Below are 11,434 nucleotides of genomic sequence, written 5' to 3'. Positions count from 1 at the left end.
GTACTCACACTGTCGGTTCCTGCTGGAATTACAGCCTGAAATGAAAGAGGCGGGGGAGGCAAAATGTCTTGACAGTTGACTACTGAAAACTGGGGAGTGGTGTTAATCACTGAAAATATGAGAGTATATGAGAACTGCTAATAAAACAGGTAGCTGAATATAATTTATCCATATTTTCCATTACTTATGCCAGAGCTAGGTTTAAAAGCTGGCAATAAAGAACAATTCTCCTTACCAGTTTTACAAGCTCTTCCTTTGCACACGTGCCTGCTACAGCACAGAGCAAAGGGCTTCACATCTCAGGACAGATGGGTATTATATGCCTTTTTTTTGCCCCTCACTCTTTAACTCCTTCAACAAAAATGGTAGCTTCATCTTTGGCCTTCTACCTGCATGGGGAATATTTAGCCAACCCTCATAAAATGAGTCCAGTTTGAAAGCAGCCAACATTACAAAATAATTTGAGCCATGCAGACAGCCCTTCACATCAAAAGCGTGTGTCCTTCTGCTGATGCTGCCAGAATCACCGGAAAGGCCTCTCCAAACCCACAGAAATTACTTCCCTTTCATGCCAGTGCTTCTCTGTGTGCAGGAGGAAGGATGGTCTTGTGGCTCACAGAGACTTGGCTGTCAGCATGTGTGACTTCTATTCCTGGTGGTCACCAACTTCTCTTGTGACTTTGGGAGAGTTATCAAACTTCTCCACCCACCAAAATGTCTGTCTGCTATACAACACAACAGTTCAATTTTGATCTTTAATGGAAATACCTTAGGAAAATTTAATGGCTTGGCATAACAGGAAGCAGTGTAAGAGTTAAAAATATTGTTATTTTCATGGTGCTATTATTTAGTGGCATTTCAGTTCTCCCTGAGTAAAATTTCCATCAGATGTATAGTGTCTTTATCTCTGACTATTGTCTCTACAGTGTCAAGACCCAGAGAGGTAACTAAATATACCTACCTTTCTGCACCTGAGGGAGGAATGTGGCAAGTACAACCGAAGAAAGCACATCTTAAACTCACTCCCACTTCATCTTCATAGTTACAGTAATTTTCAAGAATAAAGACAGCAATTCTGTTTATATGTATTTCTTGTAAATCCCTCCCCAGGCAACTGCTATCAGATCAATATTCCACATCAAACAGTTACTGAAAGTTTTCAATGTCTGCCTCATTTAATTGTAATTAGATGTATTTCCAGACCCCACCAGCACAGTGCAGTGTGATAGGTGTCCACCTGAGTGACACAACTCACATGGCGCAAAGGAAGGAGCAGCTATATTGGTACACATCTTTTTACTCCTAATTCCCAGCAATAACATGGATTTTGACACAAAACCAAACAGCGTGCAGGACCTTTGTGATGCTGCTCTCCTGCAAAGCTGGCTGGAAAGATGACACACAAGGAGGTGGCACACTGGACACATTTTGAAATATTTTCTGCAGGTTAGAAGCAATTTTTTTCAAAAAAGTTTGAATTCCACAAATAGGCAGAGGCATCAGGGAGGCTTCCACTGACAGACTTCAAACACTATATATTTGATATAAAGCTGAAGGCAGGTGCTTTGTGAACCAGGTGTAAATCAATTTCTTCAATCTTGACATTAAAGAAAAAAATGTTACCTTATGTAAATAACCAGGCAACCTTGAACTGGAACTTGCAATTAATGTCAGAGCTCATGTTCTCATCCTGACTCAACAAAACAAATTTCAGGTGGCTGATCTGAACACAGAGACTGAAATAAACTCAGTCTGAAACAGAGGTAAAAAAAAAAAGTTAGAGATATAATTTCTTTTCCTCACATCATACATGTTTCTCTTCAGGTCTGGGGCTGCCTAGCTTAAAGGCTGCTATAACAATGTAAGAAGTGATGTCATCCCAGGGAATTTTTTTTCATCAAAAAATACTGTATTGATCACCATTATCTATGACTTGCCACTCAGTTTTAAAAACAGTTCGTATTAAATTAATCTACTGAGCACTGGATTACAGGTGTCTTTTCACATTTTAATTTCTCAGATAGAAGCAAAGTGAAAATTGCCATCTAAAACATTCTGCTGCTTTGTATTATTCACAACTTTCTACCGAGATTATTCCAGGTCTGTTGCAGAAATAGTAATTCTGGTTTTGTTCGTGGAGATCCTGTGCAGACGTTTTGCTCCTGCAAGGCCACTGCACACAGAATTATCTGGAAATGCTTTGTGCACTGTGAGTACGCTGGGTGTGCAGGAGGAGGTCAATAGGTTTTGTGCTCCACACTACCATCACTAAATATTGATGCAATTAGGGTACTTCTCCAACTATGAATAAGCTACTCAGGCCTGCTTCTCTGAAATTGTAACACAGTTACAACATTGTTTTGTTGGTTAGTATTTCCTAAGCAATAGCCAAGTGTGCACACAGTTTTGTGTTCTCCTTTCATACTATGATTGGAATGGCAAGTCAAACTCTCCTGTTGACTGAAAATATGGATTACATAAAAATGAAGTTCTTTCTCACCCAAACTGGTACTAACAGCACTGCTTTCAAGCCAGTCACTCCCTCCAGTGAAAACTGGTTTGTTCAGAACCTATTTGATAATTTTCCTGTAGCATCTTTGTCAGAAGAGCCAGCTCTGTGAAGAAAAAAATAATGGAAGCTCTTAATGGGATCACGCTGTTGATTTTCATTGTCTTAACTCCCAGAAGCTCCAAGAGCCAACATGGAGACTACAAGAGAAACTGAGCTTTCAGAACTGATTTCAGTGCAGCAGTATGAGCTGCATCACAAAGGAGTAGAGCTGTTTTCATTACACAGTTTGAGATGTTACAGGGACTTTCCTTTTGTGGAGGTCAAGTTGAAAATCAGAACCAGTAGTGATTAATCTTTTTCCTCCACATGCATTAAATTCCTTGTCAACAACACCTGTTTTTCTCAGATCCTCATTCCAGAGGGTCACATATACTACACAGAGCATGAACATACAAAGCTGCTGCACGTGTCTTTATCTCACCCAAACTGTAGGCTCATTAGTACTGTCCTGAGGGAAACAGTTCTATTTTTATCATTTGTCCAGCTATTTTTGATCATTTGAAAAACTTCCCAAGAAATGTCACAATCTCCTGCTGTTTACTGATTAAATTAACTGAATATTAAACATAGTATTTAAAGTGTGATCAAAGGGGGTTGTTCAAGCTCCTCCTCTTTACCTCCCCACTACAGCTAATAAAATCCAGCAAATTAAAATGCACAAACTCAATTATTGTGAACAGAAATGGATAATGAATTCTCCTACTTTACAGCCAGCTAAAGAAAAATGAAAACAAAATGTTCCCCCCTCTTACAAAGATAGAGTGTAGTCACAAGAATATAGCAAGGAAGGAGAAGTTTGTCTGCCAGACATTCCTAAGGAGTGCGTCCAAATAATTAGGTGTAAGGAGCACATTTGAATACAGTCTGAGAACACTCTGATTTTTTTGCTTTAAGTTCTCAATAACTAAAAATTGCATTAATTAACACCTGAGGGAATATTCATGCATTTTTCATACACAAAAACAATCTGCATGGAAATGCCATCCAGAATCTCCCCAAGTGACTCAATCTGACTAGAGCCAGTCTGTAAAGAAAGGACTTTTCAGCCCTTGGACTCACCCCCAGAGAGAGCACACTGCAGGCATGAGGGAAAAGGAGTTTTAGTTGACTTAGGTTACATTGATTCATGAGGCCAGTGCCTACTGAAGGACAAACCAGCTGCTGAACACATTCTGCTTTAGCATAACATCTTTTCCCAAGGTCCCTAGTAAGTTTCAAAAAAAGGTGAATAAAAATTGCCTGTTTCACTAGAAAGGGAAAACATCTGACATGTTCTTAGAAAATAAGCTGTGAGAAATGATCAGGAGATAAGCAGTTTAAATAAAAACATTGAAATGTCTGTATGTACACAGATACAAGAGAAAGGCTGCTTTATCCTCTCAGCTTTGATATCTGCTGGCAGATGTTAATTTTCTGTCTCTTAGAATGAGCACTTTTTAAAGGAGATTGACTATAGAACCAAAGAGAAATTAAGAATAAGATGTTAGTCAAAATGCCGCACATTTTTACATCTCTTGTTCATGTCTCCATCACACACTTCTTATTTTTCTAATAGGACTTTAAGACCTTACACTTTATATTTAGCTACTGATATGTAACTGCAAACTGAGGTTCAACAACATGAGCTATGAGTTTAATCATGAACACTGTGTATTTCCTCACTTTGCCAGTTTAAGACAACTTAATGAAATATTTATTACTGATTTAAACTCTTAAAGCTGAACTGCATTTACGTCTTAATTCTATAATCGTCTGGTGACGCATCAAAATATGCAATCCCTATAAATAGAGAAAACCTCCAAAACACTCTCTGGCAGATCAATAGCTTTAAAGGTGTAACTGACAAAAAGTAAAATCCCCTTACAAACTTTTTTTTGGTATTTTGTACTGAATTGATTACTGTCTATGTCCATTAAGCACCAATCCCTTCTGATAAGATCCCAAGTACATGCAGAACACTTCAATCCCATATATGTGACTTCACAAATGCCTCAAAAAAATGGGAGAGTGGGTAGCTGCCTATTGTAGCAGCATGCAATGGGGGACAAAGTGCTTCAAGAATACAAGTTAATAACCTTTATTCCCATGCTGGCTACTGAAACCTCTAAGAAGATTCTTGAACTTTGACCTCTGGAAAACAGTGCTAACTGTGAGGAAGCACCTCATGCTCTAGACCTATTCCAACCCTAATGTCCTGCTGAGGATCTGGGACAGCGCTCCTGTGGAAAGTTTGGTGCATGGGGGAATGCTTTTTCCAGGACATCCTCTCTCTAAGGAGGCACTTGAATGATTTTCATGCAAGCAGTTAAAAGCCATCAAGTCACTAAGAACTTCAAAACTGATGCTTACTTAGGGAGGACATGACAGGTAGCTTCCCCCTTCTGCAAAGCACCTTATGGAGAGAACCACAGAAAGGCTTTTGTTGAATTTGGGTCATTTTTGAAGTAAGGCCCATTCTCAACAAGTGCATTCCTGTGTTTATACTTCAAGTATGAATAAGATATATTTGAAAGTTAAATAAAGAGCCTGTAATTTCAGGTTTCAAGTAGTTCCACAGAAAAATAACCACTTTTGGGGATTGCAATAGATGCTTTGCGCATTGGCCTTTTACCACCCAGCTTTCATGGTGAACTCCAGCCCTTGTATCTTTACTTGGAGTAAACCACCTGAAAGTCAACTTCTGGCATCTGGGAAACTTTCAGAACTTTGGGGATCTTAGATGCTATTTGACTTGTTTCTTGTAGCACAATGGGAAATTAAAGGAGATGAACATACAGAATGACTAAAGAGGATTAATGCAACTAGCGAGAATGAAACATCCAATTATTTGTTTAAAGTTTCTCATGAGAAATGACTGTGGTCAGACGGAGCATCAGTTTTCAGCCTGGAATGCTTATTTGAGCCTTTGCATTTGCCTACATACATCACTTAGGCTCGAGACTGTTTACCTCAGGCATCCCAGGTGCTCAAACTCCAGCAAAAAATGGCAATAGAATCAAGATTCTGAGGATGAAATAGGCTGTCCTGCTGACTGCTAAAAGGTGATCAAAAACCTTTTGTCTTTGTGCGTATTGCAGTCCTAAGTGACCTACAGCAGTAAAGGACTGTCTGTGATACATGTTTCCATAGATTTGATTTATTCTATTTTTAATTAGTGTCTCAAGCAATAGGAATCCCTTGGGGAGATTTCTGCACTGTCAGGAAAAAATTGCTGACCTTCAGACTCAGGTTTCATTGCCCACTTCGTTCCCTCACTCCCTCCCCTCATGCTCACTTCTCACCTCGGCCATACAGCCCTCTGCACGCCCAGAGCCTGACGACGGCAGAGAACCGCAGAGGGAGACATGTCGCGACTGCAGTCCTTCCTGCGGATCACTCACAATCAGCTTCCCACCCAGCTTCCCACCCGCATCCTCCCCAGCCCTTCCGTGAGGGAGCTGGGTCCGACGGGGGCGGCGCGTGCGCCCCCTGCCGGGCCGCGCGGGAGCTCCAGCCGGCGCCGGGCAGGGCAGCAACGGAAGGGAAAACAAGGGGGAAAAACAAGGGGGAAAAACAAGGGGGAAAAACAAGGGGGAAAAACAAGGGGGAAAAACAAGGGGGAAAAACAAGGGGGAAAAACAAGGGGGAAAAACAAGGGGGAAAAACAAGGGGGAAAAACAAGGGGGAAAAACAAGGGGGAAAAACAAGGGGGAAAAACAAGGGGGAAAAACAAGGGGGAAAAACAAGGGGGAAAAACAAGGGGGAAAAACAAGGGGGAAAAACAAGGGGGAAAAACAAGGGGGAAAAACAAGGGGGAAAAACAAGGGGGAAAAACAAGGGGGAAAAACAAGGGGGAAAAACAAGGGGGAAAAACAAGGGGGAAAAACAAGGGGGAAAAACAAGGGGGAAAAACAAGGGGGAAAAACAAGGGGGAAAAACAAGGGGGAAAAACAAGGGGGAAAAACAAGGGGGAAAAACAAGGGGGAAAAACAAGGGGGAAAAACAAGGGGGAAAAACAAGGAAAAGGAGCCGAGAAGCGGCTACTGCCGGGGCTGCGCTTCCCGCCCCAGCACTGCCTGGCTCCTGCGTGGAAAGCCCTGCGCAAAACCCGAATATTATTATTTGCAGTTCGGAGAGCACAAGACCCCCTCAATCCACGTGTATTCTCCAAGAGCCGAGAGGATTTCCAGTGGGAGAAGGCAGTTAAAACACTGGGCCTTGTAGTTTGGCACTTTTCTTCTTCTTTAAAACCAGAATTTACCACTGCAGCTCAGTGGGTTCTCAGTGTTCTCCCAGAGAAAGAGATACACTCTTTACTGGCAGTGTTAGGAGTATTAGGGTGCAAAACATTACTGCCAATTAAAAATGAACTAGGAGAAAAGGATAAAAACAATAATCAAGCAGGAAGCCAAATTTCTTTTTAGATGAAAGACTGTCTGTAAGATTAATATGAATTTATCCCAGCAGGCAGCCTTGGCAGTCAACTTTTTTAGAATGTGATTGCTTTCCTGCTTCCATTAAGGTTTCTTCTCACACTGTAGTATTGTCTTAATCATCAAACCAACAGAAAAATCCCTGCCAATAAAGTGCATGATACTTTAACAAGCACTGCTGTAGGCCAAGGGCTTAATTTTTAATCAGAATATTATTTGTATCATAACACAACCCGAGGCTACACTGAACCATCACACCATGATGTTAGTCCCAGGGAGCTTAACACCTACAAGACAGGAAAACACCAGGACCAGAGATGCTGAGAAAGGACATACGTAAGATCAGTAGTAGAACTGAAATGAAAATCTCCATCTGCAAGACACTCTTATCTACAGGATCATGCTGTTTCCCATCAAAATGTCAAACTGTGGAAATGATGAGTGCCATTAGACTACAGCCCAGCAAATGCCTCACAGCAAGATACGGACAGTGAGTACAAGTCTGCAGGAACAAGTGAGAATACTGAGTAAAACTTTTCCTTTATCCCTTTTATCTCTAGGGTAGAGAAGGCAACTGGAGAAGCAAACTAAAATCAGATACTCCTTACGGGACCAGTGAGCAATATTTGATGTCTAAGCCAAATTAACTTCAAGGGGATGGCAGTGTCGTGACTGATTCAGAAGTGCTTCTACTCCAGCTCCAATTCCCTGTGGAGAAATGCAACACCACACTCTCATCTTTTTTTCTGCTGCACAGCATCTGCCAAACTCTGGCTGATTGGCAAAAGAAAAATTAAACATTTATGCAGCAGATGGATCAGATGTGTGCACTGTCACTCATTCATTAGTACAGACACTTAATGAGGATAGGTTACATATTGCTGCCACCCCAGAGGCAGAAGGCTTTATATGAGCAAGTCATGGAGTTTTGGGGAGTTCAGGAATTTTCCACTCACATAGTGCAACCTTTTCCTAACCCATAAAGAATAATTTCAGTACTTCTGTTATGAACAAGATAACTGTGGTGATGGATGATTCAGAATTTTACATCCTTCCTCATCACCACGAAAATTTGCAATTATATCTCAATCCTTCTTACCTACTGAAACTTTTGCAAATCTGTCCAGCTAGTGAGAAATAAGAAGCAACAAACTTGGGAAAGGAATTCTAAAATGTAGTTCTTTCCTGTATACTGCAAGCAATCTTTGAGCTGACAGTAAAAACCTTTACATTTGAGATATATACAGAATCTGAATTGCTAGCTTTAGTATCTATCTATTGTGCAAAGGTGACACTTTTCACATGCATCTATTTTCAGAAGGATGGCTTCAGAGCTATTGCCAGGATTGAGACAGTAATCTGTACCACCAAGATTACTCAGAAATCCTATTTGTAAACCAAGTCCTATTAAAACACCCCAGCCTCTCAACTTCTCCTTTAGTCAATTATTGCCCAGCCCCAACTATTTGAAAGGCTTGCTTAGGTTTACACTGGAAGGAATGAATGTGACAGACACACACCGAAGCAATTTAATGAAGCTAATTGGCCTGCAGTTATCAGAGGAGGCCATAAAAGAAGTGCTAAGAATGCGGACTTAAAAATCCATGAAGCTATGCTATGTTAACCTAGTAGGGTTAGATGGAGCAAACATACAGAAGTCCCCAGTAAAAGTGGTATCAATGCAATGAATGGAACTGCTGGAAGGTGCAGAGGCTGTTGCATCTACACAGCAAGCCAGTTAAAGTTAAGGAATATTTTTAATTAGGGAAAGCAAAATGGCCTCATTACCAAACAGCATCACACATGGTACTGAGGCATGGGGAATCCAGCTGCAAGGACACGCCACCACAGAGACCTGTTGCTAGGGCCAGCAGCAATTCAGTAGTTCCCTTCCAACAGATTCCATGGTTCTGTGATAAAAACATGGCTTAGCTGGGCTTATCCTGCACTGTTATAAACTGCTTTTCCTTTGCTGTGAAGATAACTGCAAGGAATGAACTCGAACGTTGAGCCTGAACAGCCTTCCCCCTCACAAATGGGTGTTACAACACGACAGTAGATGGCACTGCTGGAATGCAGTCCCAGCCTGCACGTTTCCTGCAAACACGGCCCAGAGGAGAGGGGCTGGTAAGGCTTGATGAAGACAAAGTTCATGCACCACAAGTTTGTAACAACTAAAACCCATGGCATTTGCTTTAGGGAGAGTGCAAGCACTTCCATATCAGAGCGTCAGCAAGAGCTACAGTCCAGGTCAAATATGTTAACAAAAGGTTTAAGTTTAAAATGGCAGGAGAACCCATGCAAAAGCTCACCTACTGTACTCCCACCTTGCAAGCGAATGGCTTTTGCCAACACCTACTCCAAGGGGATGGGCACTAGATACTCCAGTTCACATGAGCCTAGAGAGGACAAACTGTTCTGGATTTTAGCGTGAGTACCACCGACACATTTTTTAAGAGAGTCTACTTCTCAACCTCCTACTTTCATCTTTGCAGGGGGAAGCTCTGCAGGGACAGCAGTTTCGGGGCTCCAAGAGTGTTCAAGTGAAAGACCATTCTGGAAGCTGTTCCAGCCGCTGCACAAAGGAGATGCACAAACTTGGTGCAGAGAAGAAAAGGTTTTAGACAGGTATATACATAAATATATGTAAATACATATGTAAATGTGTATACATGTGTATACACACTATGGGTGTTTTCTAATACTTACACAGTACAAAACAGACTTCTTTGTTAGCCCTTTAGCAAAGCAGATGCAATGTGTAAGAGTTCAGGTGCACAATACTCAAGCATTTATTTAGTTGCCAAAACACAGACAATTTTTACCCTGGGCAAATCTTGACACCCACCCCCCCCCAAAAAAAAAAAAAAGTATTTCTAGACATTTTCAGACACCAAGAGGGCTTAGAAGCTAGACCTACATTATACAGCAAGACTGTCAATATTCCAAAATCCCTGTGTGTTAAACATCCAGTTCTTATAAATTATGTTCTCCACAACATACAGTTTAGGATCAGGATCTTGCTTTAATTTAAGTCCTAAAAGCTGTTCCCAAGACAACTCTGACATCAGAAGGGGAAAGCATTTAAAAACCACACTTCCTTACGCAGCAAATAGCCTGCAGGTTAAGACATCCTTGATATTTTAGTCATTTACATGTGCTAATATCAGATACTGCAACAGACTTCTTGCTGTACCTTATTCAACCATTTCATATCAGAAAGGCACGAAGAGAAAGCTGCCAATACATCCTGCGCATGCCAGCAAGTGCAGCCAGCTCAGAGGTGTGAAGCAAGGCAGGAAAGGACAGAAGTCACCTCAGCCTGGGCCTCTGAAGGCTAATTTGGGCACCAGGCAGGCCCACACCTAGTCTTACCTGGGAGTGCTGGGCACCAGGCATTCTTTAGCAGAAAGGAAAGCTGCCAAGGGGGTTTGAGCAGACAGAGTTCACCTTTCCACTAGCAGGTGTGCCAGGCACCTTAGGCTGAGGCTGGTGCTGATGCCTTTTCCTGTCTTAAAATTAAGACTCAAACACAGTTAGAGGGAAAAAAGGGATTTTACCTTGGTGTTTATTTTAAGGATCTTTAGGTGCACACATCCAGGTCAAATGCACCGAAATGCACACTGCAATGCACACCACAATGCTCCCTCAAAAGATCTGGTATAACATTATAGGTCTTACTAATTAGCGTATCTATCAAAAATTCCCCAATGAGAGGCTTGAATGAGCCCCCCTCCCCAAGGAACCTTCCCCTGGATGGTTCTATCTTAGTTTACAGAATGTTCTGGAGAGGACCTTGGGGTCTGGGGCATACTATCTTCTACTTACAAAGCTTCTAGAATGTTTAGTCTCTTAGCTGAACAAACAAGTCCAAGAATGTAGGCAAAAGCACTAAGAATACAGAAGTTGTAAAAAGGTATAACAGAGGTATAAAAGAAAAGGCAAAAAATCTTCATGGCATCAGTGCCACCGTAAGAAATGCCACTGCTGCAGCAGGCATATCCTGCCAGGAAGCCCACCAGAGTCAAGAGGGGAAGATGCACACTGGCAGCACTATATTAGATTTTATTCCATTTCTGCAGTGTTTTCTAGTGTTAATGGTACTGAATAGCTGTCACACCCCACATACATCTTGAAGGGAAAACAAATAAGCTTTCCCTTTCCCTTCTGGGCTCTTCTTGTAGAGCATTTCCAGTTAAAAGCATTCTTGCCTCAAGTCAAATTGAATGTCAAATTGTTCACTAAGTCAGGAATCATACACTGTGCATCTACCTCTTCCATTACTTAAAAGAAAACTTCTAAATCTTATGTTACAATAACTATACTTGCAGCAATCAGAGACAAGAAAATTCCCTAATTTGTTTACAATTATCTTTAACATTTGAAGGATTGGTGTGAAAAACTCAAAAGGAATTGTCAGAGCTGGCTGCTAACAAGCATAGCCATGCTA

Source organism: Corvus hawaiiensis, chromosome 9, assembly GCF_020740725.1.
Source record: "Corvus hawaiiensis isolate bCorHaw1 chromosome 9, bCorHaw1.pri.cur, whole genome shotgun sequence".
In the NCBI taxonomy this organism is placed as follows: domain Eukaryota; kingdom Metazoa; phylum Chordata; class Aves; order Passeriformes; family Corvidae; genus Corvus; species Corvus hawaiiensis.
Note: the sequence above shows the minus strand (reverse complement) of the source record.